Genomic DNA, 20,934 nt, shown 5'->3' with positions numbered 1-20,934 from the left:
CCAGAGATCGAATGGCGACAGTCACTCCGACGATGATCTGATCTTGTCATGATGCACACACATCGCCTTATTATTTGGTTCGATCTCTAGCATGATTCCTTTGCTGCAAGCTAGGATCCTACAGCTGTCAGCTGTAGGATACTAAGAGTGAAGGCTGAAGCAAAGCATGAAGCATGCATGGTTGTTCTTTATCCGGATCCCTTGCCAAGATAGTTGCCTACGTCTGGTGCCAAGCTTTAATTTCACGGTGAGCCCTAGCTTGCACGGCACCAGCTGAACATCGTACGCTGATGCTCCTACACTGGTCTTTTTCTAACAAAACACTCCTGCTTAGACAAGCATTTGGGGAGCAAAGCATCGACAAGACGGTGAGGAGGAGATGCATGCCATCCGAGGACAAATGGTTCTTCAGTGCCAAAGACCTCTTTTCTTGCCATTCACAACCTCATGGTCTGCCATCACGTCGCAATGTGAACTTACTCCCTCAGTCCCATGAATAAATAAAATATAATTCTGCATTTCAAAAAAAAATCCCACAAAAAATGCAGTTCTAGATGTTAGATGTTGAATCTCAACTGCCCACCCAATTAATAAGTGGTAAGATGTGATTTGCATGTAGAAACTAACCGCACAGCAAACAAATGAGGGCATGAAAAAAATTAGAATTGTACTTTTCATAGGGCGGAGGGAGTACACATCAATAAATACGTATGTTCAGTTAGTCATAAACTTCCATGTACATCTACCCATATTCTGATTGTTCAACATCGCCATCGAAGAGAGAGAGAGGTGCATGAGGCCAGTCTCAATGGGAGTGTTATAGCAGTGTCATGAACATTAAATTTATTAACAAGTACCAATAGTATGAGGAGAGAGGAGAGATGAATGTCTAAAATGTGAGAGGAGTGTCATTACCATGACACTCCACTAACACAGTTCTCAAACTTTCCAGTCTTTGTAACTGTATCGATGACACTTCCACTGAGACTGACCTAACAAAGCTTCCTAAAGACACCTACTATATTTAGGATGCAAAAGGGAGAGGGCAGGCTGTCTACTTTTATCAAGCATCGTTTCTGGCCCACAACATGATATAGTAGAGAGCAAAGACAAGTGCTTTGGTGCCTTCATGATGAACACATCGATCGATCCTCCTTCCTCGAGCATGTGTAAAGCTAACTTGTCTTGGTTTGCCGTGACCTCAAGCTATCCTTTTGTTTCCTAGATAACTTAACTAATAAACGTGCTTTAATTATCTAGCTGTAAAAGGCTCGGGCTAACCGACTAACACCAAGTAGTAGTTCTTTTTCCCGATCGAGTCACTAATAAGAAACGTGCTTTAACAGAAGCATATATATTCTTTATATACCTGAACATATATTGTGAAAGACCTCATTGATCTTGGAGGCCTTGTTCAGTTACATTTTACTCGGACCTGGAATTATAGGTACAACAAGATAACATAGACTCACGATAGGTACAACAAAATACCAAAATTGTATCTATCATAAGTTTATTTTATTAAAATTAGTTTCCGGTCCGCAATTAATACGATCTGTTATACCTATCAAACGGAGCCTCCACGTTCACTCTCAAGGCCTAAAAATTCTCACGTTAATTGAAAAAAATAAGAAAAATTAAAATTAATCACCACTGTCATTATGATAAAAATTGACCCAAAATACCCCTGTGTCTAACTAAATATAGCCCACCACGCCATTATAAAGAAATTAATCATGTCACTGTCATCGGAAGAAACGGCGATGGCGGCGTGCGGGGTGGCCGGGTGGCCACGCTCGACCGGGGGGTGCACAGCAAGATGTCATGGACCATGTAATTCTTCTTAATTGATGATGGAGGTCATGGTAAATTAAAAGAGATGCTAATTGACCCTGTCCACTCTCTCTCTCTCTCTTCGTGATGTATAAGAGAAGATTAAGAAGACACGAGAAATTGGCCGGCCTCAATTTGGATTCCATGGTGATCGGATTGGTGTTGGATTCCGTTTCCGCTTCAAGGGACGAGCAACTTGGGTGGCATTGGTGTCAACGTGTGCGACTGTAATGCCGTGAAAAAGTAAGGTGGAAATTCCTTAATAAAGGATGTGAAGAATTAGAAATTAAGCACATATGTGTCGAGACTGTTAGATATCTAGGCAATTTTCGGTATATTTTAATTCCAAATATTAATATCAATTTCATGATATAGATGAGTGATAATGTGTGTACAAGATATGTGCATATGTTCATGTTATTCTCACTGATAAGCATGAACAAAGAATTAAACCAGAATAGGTTTAGTAAGTACCCCAAGGCGGGACCAGTGCCGGAGGCACCGGTTGCGCCGTTACCAGCTGGAATAGACATGCTATTCGACTGGTCTTGCTCGAAGTAGCCGAACTATGTCGATGCAGGAAGATGTTCGCAGTGCAGTCCCACGAACGGTTACGCCGGGAAGTAGTCAAAGTAGTCGTCCCACGAACGGTCACGCCGGGAAGTAGACGAAGTAATCGTTCGCACGAGCGGTTACGCCGGGAAGTAGACGAAGGAGTCATTCAGGGAGCGAGCAGTCGCGTCAAGACGCTCCCCAAAAACCTAATTGTCCGCGTCCCGTGCAGGACCTTCAGCGAGCAGAGGTTCCGGAGGCCCTACTCTCGCTAGACCTGTGCGCGCAGTGCTAGCGGTGGGGAAGGCAGAAAGCAGCTGAGGGAGAAGGGAGAGGTCTCCTGAAGAGGAGTACCTGGATGAGTGCTTGAGATGAGTGAGGATGAGAGGAGAGGGTGCTGGTTTATATAGGCACGATATGTCTCAGGTTCAACGAACCTGGACGTCATGAATGGCTTTGATGAGCGGCAGTTAATGTGCCTCAGGTTCAAAGAACCTGGACGTCGTAAAGAGCCTTCAATGTCCGGTCATTAGTGACGACATTAACCCTCTGTTTTAATACTCTTTACTGCAAAACATCCTTCTCATCTCAGCACATCACGTCGCACCGCACCGCACCGGCACCGGCACCAGCACGTCACGTCCGGTCGCGCACGCGCACGCGCATGCGCACCGCACCGCCCGTCCGGCCGGCCGCGCCGCGCCTCGTCTCGGCCACGGCCACGGCCCGGCCCGGCCTGGCCCGGCCCGGCGAGACGAGCGAGCGAGCGCGCGCGTGTGGTTCACCGTCCTCCTCTTACCGGCTTCACAAGTGGTGTACACAAAGTCCACCTTTTAAGTCGGTTGAGATCCTCCTCAATTCCCGGTACGGAATTAATCATTGATTCCCTAGCATTAATAGTGGGCTTTAAATTCTTTTAATGCTCTAGAATGAATGGGCCAAGCCCATTACTCCAACAATCCCCACCAAGAAATTCAAGCCACACTAGAAATACCCTCATTCCCTCATTGATATACCAGTATTCGACAGAGACTGTTAAGTTGAACTTCCATCTAGGACAAAGGCTACACTTATTCACAACTGTGCAATGGACTATGCCTTGAATTGCCAGTTTTGTGCAAACAAGTTTGACCAGAGCCCTACACTGGTACTAGGCTGCAAAAGCATCCCCGCGGTTTGGAGCTTATAAGTCATACTCCAGGCCCTTCATGAGTTTCTAGAGAATACCCAATTCTCATAGACCATGACCAGTGGTCAAACTCATATAGGTGTGTTCCTTTCAGATGTTCTGTAGGACAACATCTTTGTTTCAAGAAAACAACTCATTTGTTTAAAAGAAACCACCTGGCACACATTAAGGTATAGACCAACCTGCCATACAGATTAGAAGAGAAATGCACCTTATACACGGAATGAGCCCTTTTCACAAAGGTTCACTTCTCACAGTCAGACTTTAGTTTGTTTCACCATCCTAATTCACGGGATCTCCGATCACATAGGACAGGTTTCCACTATAGAATGACTCACGTGGGTCTCAAGCCCAATTCCATAGATGCATTGTCTATCACATTTCGTGAAAGACCCTTTGTAAACTGATCTGCCAGATTTTTAGCCGTCTGAACATAGTCCAGGGATATAACTCCGGAGTTTCTCAATTTTCTGACAGATTTCAACCGCCTTTTCACATGTCTAGATGACTTCATGTTATCCTTTGAATTATTCACCTTGACAATTACCGTTTGATTGTCACAGTTCATTAGGATTGCCGGTAACGGTTTTTCAACTATCGGCAAGTCCATAAGGAGCTCACGAAGCCACTCAGCCTCAACAGTGGCGGTATCTAATGCTGTGAGTTCTGCTTCCATAGTTGACCTCGTTAAGATGGTCTGCTTGCAAGACTTCCAGGAAACAGCTCCACCACCAAGTGTAAACACATATCCACTTGTGGCCTTTATCTCATCAGCATCAGAAATCCAATTTGAATCACTATACCCTTCTAGTACCCTTGGGTACCCGGTGTAGTGAATTCCATAGTTCATTGTCCCCTTCAGATAGCGCATTACTCTTTCAAGAGCCTTCCAATGATCATCTCCCGGGTTTGAAACAAACCGGCTCAGTTTGCTTACAGCAAACGAGATGTCAGGTCTTGTCGCGCTCGCTAAATACATTAATGAACCAATGATCTGAGAATATCTCAGCTGATCTCGCATTATCCTTTTGATCTTTCTAAGAATTAAACTGGCATCATATGGTATTGAGACAGGTTTATAGTCGCTATAACCAAAGCGACTTAACACCTTCTCCACATAGTGAGACTGTGTAAGAATCACCCCACCATTGATCTCTTTTACCAGTTTTATATTAAGGATAACATCAGCTTCTCCCAGATCCTTCATCCCAAAATTTTGAGATAAAAACTCTTTGACTTCCTTAATCACATTAAGGCTAGTGCCAAAGATCAGTATGTCATCCACATACAAGCACAAAATCACTCCTTCAGCCCCACCATAGCGATAGTACACACATCTGTCAGCTTCGTTCACAATAAAGCCGGCAGAGGTCAAAGTTCTATCAAACTTTTCATGCCACTGCTTAGGCGCTTGTTTGAGACCATATAAAGATTTTAACAACTTACAAACCATTCCTTCTTGACCCTTTGATACAAACCCATCCGGCTGATCCATATAGATCTCCTCTTCTAACTCTCCATTGAGGAAAGCCGTCTTAACGTCCATCTGATGAACGAGAAGACCATAAGAGGCTGCCAGGGAAAGTAACACTCGAATTGTGGTCAATCGGGCAACTGGTGAATAAGTGTCAAAGAAATATTCTCCTTCTTTTTGGTATAACCCTTGGCCACAAGCCTAGCCTTGTACTTTTCAATAGTACCATCTGGCCTAAGCTTTTTCTTGAACACCCACTTGCATCCAACCGGTTTACATCCATAAGGACGTTCAACGACCTCCCAGGTTCCATTAGACATAATAGAATCCATCTCACTCCTTACTGCTTCCTTCCAATAGTCAGCATCAGGAGATGAATATGCCTCTTCAATGGTTCTGGGTGTATCATCTATGAGGTATACAATGAAATCATCACCAAAAGACTTTACAGTCCTTTGTCTCTTGCTCTTTCTCGGAGCATCATTGTTATCCTCCTCAGGATTTTCTACAAGTGTATGTTCATTGTGTTCTATCGGCTCAGCAGAGCCATCATCCTCGATGAACTCTTGCCTAGATGAACTTGTTTCATCTCTCATGGGAAAAATGTTTTCAAAAAATGTAGCATCTCTGGACTCCATTATAGTACCAACATGCATGTCAGGTACTCCAGATTTCACTATTAAAAATCTATATCCAACGCTGTGAATAGCATAACCTAGAAAGATACAATCCACAGTTTTAGGTCCAAGCTTACGTTTCTTGGTTATTGACACACTCACTTTTGCCAAACAACCCCATGTACGTAAGTATGACAGTGTTGGCCTTTTCTTCTCCCATTCCTCGAATGGAGTTATCTCTTTATTCTTTGTAGGAACACGGTTTAGGACATGACATGCAGTCAATATAGCCTCACCCCACCATTCCTTGGAAAGTCCCGCTGTATCTAACATGGCGTTAACCAAATCCGTTAGAGTGTGGTTCTTTCTTTCGGCAACCCCATTTGACTGAGGTGAATAGGGAGGCGTCCTCTCATGAATAATACCATGTTCCTCGCAGAATAAAGTAAATAAATTTGAGAAATACTCGCCACCACGATCTGACCTAACTCTTTTGATCTTTCTCTCAAGTTGGTTTTCTACTTCAGCTTTATAGATTTTAAAGTAGTGTAAAGCTTCATCTTTTGACTTCAACAAATAGATGTAACAAAATCTAGTACTATCATCAATCAAAGTCATGAAATATTTTTTACCACCTTTTGTCAACACTCCATTCATTTCGCACAAATCGGAATGAATTAATTCTAAGGGTGCCAAGCTCCTTGCCTCCACGGTCTTATGAGGCTTACGAGTTTGTTTTGATTCAACACATACATGACACTTAGAATTTTTGACAAAAGTGAACTTTGGAATTAAGCTCAAATTAGCTAAGCGCATCATACAACCAAAATTAACGTGACAAAGTCTCGAATGCCAAACATTTGTTTCATCAACGTTAATAACATTGTATGCAATTTTATTACAAACATTTGACAAAGAAAGACGGAACAAGCCTCCGCTTTCATAACCTTTTCCAACAAAAGTACCAAACTTAGACAAGATACATTTATTGGACTCAAAGACTAATTTGAAACCATCTCTACACAGTAGAGAGCCACTGACTAAATTCTTCTTGATGGTGGGGACATGCTGCACGTTCTTCAGCTGCACGGTCTTCCCCGAAGTAAACTTCAGATTTACCGTACCAACACCAAGAACACGCGCATGTGATCCGTTCCCCATCAGCAAGGAGGAAGTCCCGCCGGTCTGGTAAGAAGAGAACAAAGAAGCATCAGAACAAACATGAATATTAGCACCAGTGTCAACCCACCACTCGGGTGAACCAAAGACTGAAAGAACAGTAGGTAATAAATTACCGTACCCCGATGTTCCTCCAGGCTCGCTAATAACCATGTTGGCGGAGTCGTTGCCTTTGCAGTTCGGACACTTTGCAGCAAAGTGATCCGTACTAGCGCACACATATGTGTCGAGACTGTTAGATATCTAGGCAATTTTTGGTATATTTTAATTCCAAATATTAATATCAATTTCATGATATAGATGAGTGATAATGTGTGTACAAGATATGTGCATGTGTTCATGTTATTCTCACTGATAAGCATGAACAAAGAATTAAACCAGAGTAGGTTTAGTAAGTACCCCAAGGCGGGACCAGTGCCGGAGGCACCGGTTGCGCCGTTACCAGCTGGAATAGACATGCTATTCGACTGGTCTTGCTCGAAGTAGCCGAACTATGTCGATGCAGGAAGATGTTCGCAGTGCAGTCCCACGAACGGTTACGCCGGGAAGTAGTCGAAGTAGTCGTCCCACGAACGGTCACGCCGGGAAGTAGACGAAGTAGTCGTTCGCACGAGCGGTTACGCCGGGAAGTAGACGAAGGAGTCGTTCAGGGAGCGAGCAGTCGCGTCAAGACGCTCCCCAAAAACCTAATTGCCCGCGTCCCGTGCAGGACCTTCAGCGAGCAGAGGTTCCGGAGGCCCTGCTCTCGCTAGACCTGTGCGCGCAGTGCTAGCGGTGGGGAAGGCAGAAAGCAGCTGAGGGAGAAGGGAGAGGTCTCCTGAAGAGGAGTACCTGGATGAGTGCTTGAGATGAGTGAGGATGAGAGGAGAGGGTGCTGGTTTATATAGGCACGATATGCCTCAGGTTCAACGAACCTGGACGTCATGAATGGCTTTGATGAGCGGCAGTTAATGTGCCTCAGGTTCAACGAACCTGGACGTCGTAAAGAGCCTTCAATATCCGGTCATTAGTGACGACATTAACCCTCTGTTTTAATACTCTTTACTGCAAAACATCCTTCTCATCTCAGCACATCACGTCGCACCGGCACCTCACGTTCGGCCGCGCACGCGCACCGCACCGTCCGGCCGGCCGCGCCTCGCCTCGCCTCGCCTCGCCTCGGCCACGGCCCGGCGAGGCGAGCGAGCGCGCGTGCGCGTGTGGTTCACCGTCCTCCTCTTACCGGCTTCACAAGTGGTGTACACGAAGTCTACCTTTTAAGTCGGTTGAGATCCTCCTCAATTCCCGGTACGGAATTAAGCATTGATTCCCTAGCATTAATAGTGGGCTTTAAATTCTTTTAATGCTCTAGAATGAATGGGCCAAGCCCATTACTCCAACAGAGACAAGGTGGATGAGATGATTTAGATTTAGTTTCTAGGATGGTACGGTCTCATATCGTATTTGATTGGGGCGGGTGGATCCGTGATGAAGTGGGTACACTTGGGGTGGGTGAGAAAAAAATTACTTTATGGCAGAAACACTTTCAAACATGTGATTTTTATGGGTCTATTTTTTTTACCACCTCCCTCAAACCTTACAAGCGGGTCCAGCGTGAGGGGTTATTTGGCCAACAAACGGAGCATCACGTTCGCTCTCAAGGCCTAGAAATTTCTATGAAGAAAATAAAAGAAATTAAAATTACCCATTATTGTCATTATGATAAAAATCGACCCAAAATACCTCTATATTTGAATAAATATAGTCAACCACGCCATTATAAAGAAATTAATCCAACCACTATCATTATGATAAAAATTGGCCGAAAATACCACTGTGTCTAACTAAATATAGCCCACCACGCCTAGGAGATTTTTAAAAATTATGATCATGAATTTTAATTCATTTTTTCTACGAGCATAAACATTGATAAAATAAATTCCGGATAAGCTTCAGAAAAATATTTGCACACCATAGCACCACGCTGGAAAAAATAGAAAAATTGTAGCCTCACAGTGTACTGAGATACCTTATTATTTTGCCAATCAACGAAGCCTCCACATTCGATCTCAAGGCCTAAAAATTCCCACGTTAATCGGAGAAAATAAGAGAAATTGAAATTACCCACCACTGTCATTACGAAATCGGTCCAAAATACCACTGTGTTTGACTAAATATAGCCCATTATGCCATTATAAAGAAACTAATCCAATACGTAACATAGTAATAAGATTCCAAACAACTAGCGCTGGGTAAGCTAGAAGATTCTTAAAAATTACTATCATAATTTTTAATTCATTTTTCCTACAGGCATAAATATTGATAAAAAATTCCAAACAAGCTTCAAAAAAATATTTGCACACTACAGCACCCGCTGGAAAAAATAGAAAAGTTGTAGCCTCACAGTTTACTGAGAAATACTATCATTTTACTTGAATAATTCGAAACATGTACAGACAAAGTTAATATGTGTTCTATTTACTAACATTTCAGTCAAAAGTCATGTTGACATTAATAAATGACGCTGAAAAACCAGAAACAACCATTGTTTATCTCACTGTCTTAGTCAAATCAATTGTAGCATATTTGAATTGATTCAATGAGTATCCAAGCCTAAGAAAGGAACAAAATAAGTGCACTAAATCCATATTCTATTGGAAATGATAAGAGGGTGAGAAAAGATAAGAAAAAAAGGAAAGAAAAATGAGAAAAAGAAAAGGCCATAAGACAGTGCGGATACAAAGTGGACAACAAAGAAATGAATGATTGGGGTGAATAGAAGTCACACGCTCTATCGATTCTACGAATTAAGCTTGGAATGAGAGATTAAACCTCTCTTTTTTGTCTCTCCCCTTATGCAACCAAGATAACAGCAAACAGGAAGCACCAACACCAGCAGGTGAGTACAAGAAAGATGCCAAGAAGTTGCCGCAAATCATTGACTTAGAATTCAAATTAAATAAATAAAAATATTACGCTGCAACATTAACTGTAACACATAAACCTAAAAAATACTAAAAAAATTTCTTATGTAAAAAATAATACTACCTCCAAATGAATAATAATCTATTTTCCATTGACGCGATCCTCCAGACACAACTTTGAGTACTATTAAAAAATTTACACATTAGTGAAACTAAATATTTTTTAATCAACGTATATAACAACAAACTTGGAACTATCTCACAATGGTATCCAATTCAAACCTAGAAGGAGTATGAAAATAAAATCAAATTATTGATCCTCAAAATAGCTTTAATAGATCTTGATTTTCGTCAACAAAAAAATACTTTATGAAAGCCAATTATAAAAGTGTAACCTTAAATATACTTACACCTAGCCGCACAAATAATAAATATAAATAATTAAATAACCTAGCCGCACAAATAATAAATATAAATAATTAAATAATTTAAGATGTAACATTAGAGTTCGTAACATCTAGAAATGCGCGGGTGGCCTTTCTAGTTAAAACTCTAGTAGCAGTAGTAGTTTGAAGAGGTTGGTTATTAGTGCTTCTTGTTGTCGAGCAGCGTCTTGACGATCTCGACGAGCACGCCGACGATGGAGAAGAGCGTGGCGATGGTCATATGGCCTTGAAGCTGTTGTAGTGGAGCTTATGGATGGCGATCCTCACCGTCCTGTGCCGCTTGTACGAGTCGATCTCCGCCAGCAGGGCGAAGTAGCGGTCGCCGAAGCGCAGGTGCTGGGCGAGACCCTTGAAGAAGCGCAGCGCCTGTTTGTTGCTGAAGGTGCTTTGCAGCACACGCTTGGGCCGCAGCTGCTGCACGTCGTCGTCGCTGTCCATGAGCATGGCCAGCACCGATGGGTACGAGCTCACCACGAAGCCATCCGACTGCCTGCTCGCGCCGGCGGTGCTCGCCTCCAGCGCCGCCATGTTGACGAGCCAGCACGCGGTGACGTCGTTCAGGAACAGCGGAGACAGGGACAGCTCGCCGAACAGGAATAAGCCCCGGTGCACACTCATGTCCCCGAGCCACGGCGCCGTGCTCGGTGTCAGCCTGACGCCGATCTGCGCGAGCTCCACGGCGCTGCTGGACAGAGACAGCGGCAAGGCCGCCCGGTAGTTCACCTTCACCATGTCCAGCTCCGGCATGCTGCCCACCTGGGTGAACCAGAGGAGATCAAGGAGATGCGCTGGCTTGTACTGCCGTCCAGTGGTGGCACCGCCGCGGCTTTCATCGATCCACCTCCTCAGCGCCGCCGGGATGCATCGTCCGCACCAGCCGCCCTCCGCCTTCGCCCTGCCGGGTAGGAACTCCGCTCCATGCGCTCCCATGGCGTGGACGAACCGGTGCACGTCGACGGACATGAACTCCGTGAGGGCCTCGAGCACCAGCCAAGGGATCTGGTTCTCGAGAAGGAAGATGTCCTTCGGGATGCTAGGCCCCGTAGATCGCGTCATCCGGTGCAGCAGCATAGGCGAGGTGTCGACCATGTACGCCAGCAGGAAGCAGCCGTCGAGGAACATCATGGTCGCGAAATCGGCGTCGCAGAGGCCCTCGAGCGACGGACCGTCCGTGTCATAGCAGCCGCGGGCGGCGCCGGCGACGGAGAGGACCCTCTCGTACACAAGTTCTGCGGAGTGGCCCGAATCCCGGCAGAAGTAGTAGGCCGCGGCGAGCTTGACCTCCTTCATCTTCTGCAGGTGCGGCAGGCTGCGGTGGTACGGGCCGATGGCCACCACGCTCGGCACGATGTAGCGGTCGCCGTCGCCGCCGATTCCCCAGCAGGCCGCGGGGGAACCTGAGGATCTTGGTCTCCACCTTGGAGAAATCCTCCTCCAGCCACTTGGTCGTACTGGCCATCTCACCACTAATGGCTAGCACCTTTTGTGTTGGGGCAAGGATGGGAATTGTTCTCACGTGTCTGCACTAGCGGCGGCGTCCATGGCGGCGAGAGGTGTGTCCGGGGGTGCCCACTTCGAGTTTTCTCACGTCATGCACGTACGCTTATAGCAAAAGCTCCAGCTAGCTGTCCTCAGATACTTGGAGTGATGGCCGAAACATGTCCACCCCTCCCCGCTGATCGACTTTGCCTTTGCGTGCGCATGGAGAGCTGATCCAATTCCTTGCCCAAATTGTCGCCAACGTCTGTTTCAAGCTAAACTTCATGTATTGCCCAATAGATTGCTGATCTTTTTTTTTTTCTTTAAGGACCTATATACTAACTTCTATTAGACGTTGCAAATAAATGTGAGATTAAGTGGTTCAGGACAACCAATTGGGTAGATTGCTGACAGGGCTAAAGCCATGGAGACGTTGAGATAGTGAGGTGGAGCAGTAAAGAGGATATTAATCTCTGTATCTTAATTTGCTATTAGTGTATCCACGAGTTAAAACAATCTATTTAATTAGCAACCTACTCACTATTAGGTCAATCTCAGTGGGAATGTCATGGAATGTGTCATGGCACTCCTCCGGTCCAGCTTGATTACCTGTCTTGGTAGCTATATATGTCGATGACACTCCTCCTGAGACTGGCCTTATCTCGCCACCACGGCTGTAGTTATCATATTCATCCTTTAGGGTTGTATATTGAAGTCGTCTAATAGTCAGTCTCATGCAATAATAGCACATCATTGGTGAGGTCAAGCGCAAAAATCAAAACACCGATTGCACCGAAGCCCTCCAAGAGGATCGATGAAGGTGATGGCGCTGGTACGTGAGGGTAAATCGTCTGCCCCAAGTCTCCGGAAGAGAAGCTGACGGATTTCCAATCAACCTTTGGCCAAGATTGTGTCGTCCAAGAAAGCTGAGGTGATGTTGCTCATGCAACACTTTTGATGATGTCCCTGCACAGGAAGGGTCCAGGAGATCTTCCCGTCCCCTGAGAAAGAACAAGACGCTACCGCAAGCGCAGCTAGGTTGCTGCGGTGGCTGCTCTTGCATTGGTTGTTTTGGGTCGAGCAGTAGTAGTCTTTTGCTCCTCTCTCTACCTAGGTTGCCTTATCTTTGTTGTAAATCATAACCGCGAGCTCTAGTATGTTGCAAGAGTGCTAACCGCTCTGCGTCGTTGAACTTTGTTTCATCATCCTCTTAACACAATGAAATACAGCTCTCCTGCTTTTTGAGAGAGAAAAAAAAGACACATCTTAAGATGACTTACCCAACGAACAGCCTCTACATAGCTTGTTGTTTTTGTTGTCTCATAATAGTACCATATCTTATAAATTGTGGAATAAAAAAAAAGAAATATTGTGAGTAGTGTTGCAATATACTTCAGATCAACTAGTTATTGTCTGCTACCTCATCTCCACATCCACAACCACTATCCCTAAGATAATTGTTCTATAGCTCTGCCTCTACAAAAGGTTATTATTTTTGTTGCCTCGTAGCAGTACCATATCCTTTAATAGTGGTATGAAAAAAATATTATGAGTAGTATGGCAATAGTAACTTATACAACGGTGAGGAATGATCTCATAGTCCTCAACTTCAGCGTACGAGATGGTTGTTTCGGAAAGCAACCATCTAATTCTTTCTCCTCCCCTCTCCCTCTCCTCTATATTTTGTTAAAGTTAATCTCTTCTCTATGTCATAAAAAATAATATTTGGAACTGCATGAGACAACTTGTAAAACTGTTTATGTATAGCAATGTACTTTCAGTCAACTAGTTACTCTGTTACTTCATCCCCACGCTACAACTATTCACTCTGTTCGCTGTAACCAGCCAATAATATTTTTCTCTCACACTAAATCAGCACCAGCCACCAGCCACCAGTCAGACAATAGTCCTTTTCTCTCACAACAAATCAGCACCAGCCACCGGCCGCAGCACAACGAATAGAGCATTAGCAAAGATAACCAATAAGATAACCATTCTCTAGCTCTACCAGTTCAGTGAGCCTGAACCCCAATCCCTAGCATCTAGCAAAGAGCATTAGGCCCTGTTTAGTTTCCTACCCGTCGCATCGAATTTTTAGACACACGTGGAGCACTAAATATAGTTGAAAAAATAACTAATGACACAGTCTAACTGATTAGCACGAGACGAATCTTTGAAGCCTAATTAATTCATAATTGAATATTAATTGTCAAATAACAATGAAAGTGTTACAGTGTCAAAACTCAAAAAAATTCGCGGACTAAACAAGGCCTTAGCTTTTTTTTAGTTAAAAAGCAAAAAAAAAAAGTTGATTATGACAGTAAAAGGATTATACAGTCGGTGATTGGATGAAACCAAAGTCGGCGGCTCTCGGCCAAACCGACTTCGAAATTGAAATGAATTTAAAACGAAAAATCGGTCTAATAAATCTGGAGTACTCATAAATCTGCAACCAAAATCCCTCGTCTCCAAACTCAGGAACACATCGATCGACCTGCGCCTTGGGTTTCGCCTCCGACCGCCGCCGCCGCCATGGGCTCCGTCGACGACAAGGACCGAGACCGCGACCGCCGCCACCGCGACAGGCACCACGACCGCTCCTCCTCTCGCCATCGCCGCGACGACCGGGACCGCCACTATAGGGAGAAGGATCGGGACCGCGAGGAGCGGGAGACGGAGAAGGAGCGGGTTCGCCGGTGCGAGGAGGGGAGGGACAGGGAGAGGCCGAGGCGGCGGGACGCGGACGAGGAGGGCGAGAACGGCGAAGACCGCGACCGGAAGCGCCGCGGCGGGTCCTCGCACCACCGCCTGGGCGCGGAGACGGGGGCGGCGCCCGCGGTCAGGGACGAGGAGGGGCGCACGGGTGCCGAGCAGCGGCGGCTCGACGACGAGATGGAGCGCCGCCGCAGCCGCGTCAAGGAGTGGCAGGAGAGGCGCCGCGCGCAGCAGGAGGGCGCCGGGGCCGAGGCGGGCGGTGGCGGGGACCACGCGACGGGGAAGGAGTGGACCTTGGAGGGCGAGGATTCTGACGAGGACGGCAAGGATTCGGGCGCCATGGACGTTGATTTGAAGGACGGGGGTGATGGTACCGATGGCCGTGCTGATATGGAAGAGGACGAGATCGATCCGCTTGATGCGTTCATGAACTCCGTGGTACTGCCGGAGGTTGCGAAGCTGGAGAGCAATGCAGCATCAGTACACGGTGTACCGGCCTCCGGTGCTGCTGTTAAGAGCTCGAAGGATGTTGCGAGCACTGGGGATAAGAAGAAGGCGACGGGGAGAATTATGCAAGGGGAGGATTCAGACTCGGACTACGATGATGCTGAGGAAGATGGGGCCGGATTGGAGGATGAGAACGATGAGGAGTTCATGAAGCGTGTCAAGAAGACAAAGGTGGACAAGCTGGCTGTTGTTGGAGCTCAAGGTGCATGGGAAAGATGTGCCCAAGCCAATTAAGACATGGGTACAGAGTGGGCAGACTAGCAAGCTCCTTGACACCATCAGTAAGCTTGGTTTCGAGAAACCGATGCCTATACAAGCGCAGGCATTGCCAGTAATAATGAGTGGTCGTGATTGTATCGGAGTTGCGAAAACTGGATCCGGAAAGACACTTGCATTTGTCCTTCCTATGCTGAGGCATGTCAAAGACCAGCCACCTGTTGTTCCTGGGGATGGCCCTATTGGGCTCATTGTGGCTCCTACCAGAGAGCTTGTGGTGCAGATACACTCAGACATTAAGAAGTTCTCTAAGGTGATTGGCGTTAGTTGTGTCGCTGTCTATGGAGGTTCAGGTGTTGCCCAGCAGATCAGTGAACTGAAACGTGGTGCTGAAATCGTTGTTTGCACACCGGGCAGGATGATTGATATCCTCTGCACTAGCAACGGGAAAATTACTAACCTTCGGAGAGTGACATTCTTAGTGTTGGATGAAGCTGATAGGATGTTTGACATGGGTTTTGAGCCTCAGATTACTAGGATAATTGAAAACACCCGGCGGGATAGGCAGACAGTACTTTTCTCAGCCACTTTTCCATGGCAGGTAGAGACACTGGCACGCAAGGTGCTGATCAGGCCTGTTGAGATTCAGGTGGGTGGGAGGAGTGTCGTGAACAAAGACATCACACAAGTAGTTGAGGTGCGGCCAGAAAGTGTGAGGTTCTTGAGGCTGTTAGAGTTGCTAGGCGAGTGGATTTATAAGGGGAAAATTCTTGTTTTTGTGCACACCCAAGATAAATGTGATTCTCTACTTAAGGATTTGTTCGACCATCAATATCAGTGCCTATCTCTACATGGTGGTAAAGATCAAGCTGATCGTGAATCAACTGTTGCTGATTTCAAGAGCAATGTCTGCAGCTTGCTGATTGCTACTAGCGTTGCTGCTAGGGGTTTAGATGTGAAAGAACTTGAACTGGTTGTCAATTACGATGTCCCTAACCACTATGAGGACTATGTTCATCGTGTTGGGCGAACAGGCCGCGCTGGTAGAAAGGGCTATGCTGTCACTTTTATTTCCGAGGAAGAGGAGCAGTATGCACCAGACCTTGTGAAGGCTCTGGAACTTTCTGAACAGACTGTTCCAGAGGACCTGAAAGCACTAGCTGATCGGTTTATGGCAAAGGTGAAGCAAGGAACTGAACGGGCCCATGGTACTGGTTATGGTGGAAGCGGTTTCAAATTCAATGAGGAAGAAGATGAGGCGCGAAAGTCCACAAAGAAGGCACAGGCAAGGGAATATGGATATGAGGAGGACAAGTCATATTCTGATTCTGATGAGGAGGAGGTATGCAAGGCAGGAGATGACCAGGATGTCGAGGCAGTATCTGAGCCGGGCGCTAATGATGAAGCTAGGGTTCGTGCTCTTGAGACTTTGGTGCGGATACAGCGCCATGCAGTTTCAGGCTACCACAAGGAGGAACTTGAGATTAATGATTTCCCACAGTATGCTCGCTGGAGGATCACTCACAAAGACACGTTGGGCCCTATTCAGGACGGTGGAGCTGCTATCACTATAAGGGGAACATACATTGCTCAAGGGATAATTGTTGGTGCCAATGATCGCAAGCTGTACCTGTTTATCGAGGGACCCTCAGAGTCCTGTGTGAAGAAGGCAAAATTGGAGTTGAAACGTGTCCTTGAAGATTGTGTCAAGCATGCTCCTAATGTACCCAAATCTGCTCCAACTAAAAAATACTCAGTTATTTGAGAAGGTATGCATAATACTGGTTCATGCATGGGCATACAAGGCAAACCCCGAATGTTAGCTATGCATCATACCCAATTGATGTATTTCTGATTCCTTGAGCCTTGTCTTATATTGTGCCTGCGACATCATCAACCATATATGTTGATATGTTATTTACCGACAATTCTATGGTTTATTTTTTGTTTTGCAGATTACAATGGTTTGCAGGCTACAATGGTGTCACTGGACTGCTACTCCCAATATTCAGATTGACCCCGGCTATGCAATTCATATTTCTAACATAGTCGTTATAAGGCAGCAGGTTACTTAGTGTCACACTGAATTAGGATGCTCTATAATTTCTATTGATGTGTTTTGGTTGCCTTTGGACAGAAGTCTTAGAACACTGGTGGTTGCTGGCCTGTTAGTGACTTAACCTGAGGGAAGACACAGCTTCCTGGTGCGGTTTTGGAATTACTGGTTGGGTTGTTGCACCTTAAAAACGTATCTTACTTTCTGTTTACTTATGGATATGCTGTTACCATTTTATGAGAAGCAGTTCGAAGATTGTATGACCATGGTCTAATTAATCCAGGTGTGCGTACCGATTTTCTCTCAGAAGCTAATATCAAGAAGCGACAGTTTTGTCTGTTGGTTTGATTCTGTTTACCCTTCATTACTTGTGCTCTCTCTGATTTTAGTCTCCTTTATTTTAAAGAGATACCGTGATGTAGTTGTTTTATCTTCAGATGCAGTGATTATGTTGCAAGCGGAGGATCAGCATTAAGCATAGATAATATTTATGAGGCCATCCTGCTGGTGTATATGGGTTCCATGTTTCGCTAAATTTTTTCATTCCTTTGTATTTTTCATGTTATCTTCTAATGGGATGTTCTCCACCTCTTCCTTTCTGGAAAAAAAATACCCGGAGCTGGTAAGATTGGGTGGTATTTCCACGAAGTTAGCAGACTTGAATGGTATGTTATTTTACCTGATCTTACAAATGTTGTGGTACCTGATGTTAAGATTATTGCTTGTTTGAAATGGTGTGGCTGATGAGTAATTTCTCTGACCCAGACTCAGCACATGATGATGTAGCTTACCCTAGCTTATATTTCTAATAAAGAAAGCCAGTTGTAACACCCTAATTTTTATTTTAGGAACCCAAGTAATTTAATTGGATTTGTTATTGGTTCGTTAAGGATTTATTCAATTTATCTTGAAAATTCTAGAGCATTTATCGAGAATTTTGAATAATTTATTTAGCCATAAAAATAAATATAAGGTTACATAGGCTTTGAGCATTCATGTTGCTTGCATCGTTTTATTGTTTGAGTTCATTTTGAATTTGAATTCTTTAAATTTAAATTTAAATTGAATTGCTTGTTCATAATTCATAGGGCTTTTCTTTTTCTTCTCTCTCCCTCTCTTGGCCTAGCTCACTTCTCCTTCTCCCTTCCTTTACTCTTTTCCCTTCTTTTCCTCCCCACGCCGCCAGTTCCGACCCCTCTTCCTTTGCCCGACCCAGCACCGCACTCTCTCCCTGTCGCCTACAGGCGGACCCCACCTGTCAGGTTCGTCTTCTCCGCCGAGCCAGACTCGGGTTTGGGCCCGAGCTCGCACCGCCGCGCCCTCTCGTGACCCGCATGCCGAGGTCGCCCCCTCGGCCTCTATAAAAGGCGGCCCCTTGACTTCCTTGACCTATCTTCCGCGGTCACCGACTCCCTCCTCGCGCACAAACCCTAGCTCACCGCTTTTGGAGCTCGGAGTCGCTCGTCACGTCGTCGTTCCGCTGACTCCCTAACGCCTTCATCCGCCGCCGAAGCTCCACCAGAGGGTGAGAACCACCCAGGCCCTCATTTCCTCTCTTTTCTCCCTCTGTTTCGCTCGGGATATCTCGCCGGAGCGAGCTCCCTCCGTCCGCGCCGCCTCTTGCCGCCGCACGCCTCGTTCCAACCTCTGCTTCACCCCACCGAACCCCTAGATGAGTTCTGGCCTCGCGTTCTTGCTTCTTGTTGACGCTCCTTAGAGCGCCAATTTACGTACCGCAAGCGCACGGATCATGTAGCTTTTCCCTTAGAGTATTCTCCCAAGGTTTATCAATTCACGGAACAAGTGTATTACTATGCTTAACTAAGCACTAATGATGTTGGTAAAAGATCTATATTGAGTGATTGAGTGTGAAATAGATCTAATCTAACCAATCTAGACTAGTGAGCAATGATAGTTGTGCGCACAAGATATGAAGAGCATTTGTCCATAGGGTCTAGGATCACTAGAGATGTAATCGCCAAGCAACGAAGAACGGATCTAATCTACCAAAGGTGTGTTCCAAGATCAAAACCTTTCCCTCCCGCATACTGTCACTACACGAGGATAATCGGTAACGAATCAACAAGAACATGATAGTTGATGTAATCTAAGTAAACCATGCAAGAGCAAAGCAAACCCAAAGCCAAGTCGCGAACTATTAAGCATCAAAGCATCATCAACAAGAATCGTGATAGATCAATCTCATAAAGGATTCGGCAATTACAACTCAAGATCTCCTTACAACCCCATGAACAAACGAGGACTTTACCCCATGAAGCTAAGCGAAGCGTAGTCGATCATGGTGACGAAATCTCCGGCAAGGGATGGATCCCTTGCTGTCCTCCAACTTGCAGCGGCGCCGAGGGACGATGAGGCCTCCGGTGTCGCCTTTCTCTTGTGTCTAACTCGAATGGATCTCTGAAACTCGTCTCTGGATGCTCTCTCTTTCCGATCTCTGCTCTCCTCCTCTTTGACGGCAGCTTCAGGGTATATATAGGCGGTTCTGGTCGGTGGTTTTGATAAAACACAGATTAGGGTTGACGCATACTTCGCGCTGAAGAAAATTGAGGCCGATTGGGCCCCGGATTGGGCTAGGCCGGCCAGCTCAGAGGGCCCCAGGCCGGCCGGCCTGGGCCCTTTCTGGCCCCTTTCAGTCCCATCTTTCGCGTGCGGCCTCTTCTCCTTATTCCTTATCTTAGCCCAGTTGTGACTATGCGTCAAAACATCTCCGAAAATGTCCAATTTCCTGCCAAAACACAACATGCTCCAAAATCCAGGACAAAATCGAAAACGGTCAAGTTCGGGTGCCAAGTGGCGGGTTAGTACATGAATCATCCCGAAGAAATTACCAAAACCTCTCCTAATTGTATAATAAAATAGGTACTTAAGGAGCGCCAACATTCCCCCATGCTTAGCTTTTGCTCGTCCTCGAGCAAATCAAATCATCAAGTCCTTCCATGGGTTGCTCGAGAGTTCTCAAACTGCAAAATTTACTTATACAAACAAGTCTAACAATATTTCTTCAAACAAAGGTCAGAGGAGCAGCAAGGATAATCATATCATGGGCATTCAAAAACTCATCCAATATTACTCCACGACTCTTACCTTTAGCCGGCAACTTGAATATCGACAACACTTGCTTTTCTTGCCATCCTTGGAGGTTTTTTTTCTTCTTTTTTTAGTTTTTAGAAACAAAATACCCTGCAACAAAGGTTAGACTAAAAATTCTTGCACAAGTCCTTTCATGTCTCTCAATATAAGTGGCTATCCTATTTTTATTTGCAAGCTCTCATCTCCCGAAAGTCTCTCAAGTATAAAGTGGGGCTATAGGTGAGGCTTAGCAAAGTATATACATATATTGTCAAATTAAGAAAACATTCTAATGATTGCTTACCTTCCGAGCCAATGATCATGAGAGTTTCTCCATAATGTAAAGGGTTCAAGGGTAAGAAGATTTAGAATGGTGGACATGTGCAAAGGCATACAAAAAGATTGACTTCAAGGCACAAGCATCGTCCTCGTTGTCGGATTGCACATGGTTGGAATTGAGGATATTGTTCTCAAACAACAAGGTGATATCTCTTTGCACTTCTCTAACCATAGAATCCCTTCATTTATTCTTTCCTTCTCATACATTTTTTTTCTTTCTTTCTCCCGAATTTTCTTTCTCTTCTCCGAACCTTTTCATATGACACTTTCTATAAAACATAGATAGGAAAATCTCCAAAGTGGCTCCCTGAATTTTTGGAGCTCGAGCCGAGGCCCGAG

At 45.3% G+C, this 20,934-nt stretch overlaps 2 pseudogenes; one reads left to right on the top strand and one right to left on the bottom strand.

The window, feature by feature from the left end:
• Positions 1–10,208: 10,208 nt before the first annotated feature.
• On the bottom strand, positions 10,209–11,751 carry LOC120677579 (annotated as a pseudogene).
• A 2,388-nt stretch (positions 11,752–14,139) lies between these two features.
• On the top strand, positions 14,140–17,145 carry LOC120677578 (annotated as a pseudogene).
• The last annotated feature ends 3,789 nt before the right edge of the window (positions 17,146–20,934 follow it).

This window comes from Panicum virgatum, chromosome 6N (assembly GCF_016808335.1).
Source record: "Panicum virgatum strain AP13 chromosome 6N, P.virgatum_v5, whole genome shotgun sequence".
NCBI classification, from domain to species: domain Eukaryota; kingdom Viridiplantae; phylum Streptophyta; class Magnoliopsida; order Poales; family Poaceae; genus Panicum; species Panicum virgatum.
The sequence above is the reverse complement of the archived record's forward strand: the minus strand, read 5'-3'. Positions and strand labels throughout refer to the sequence as shown.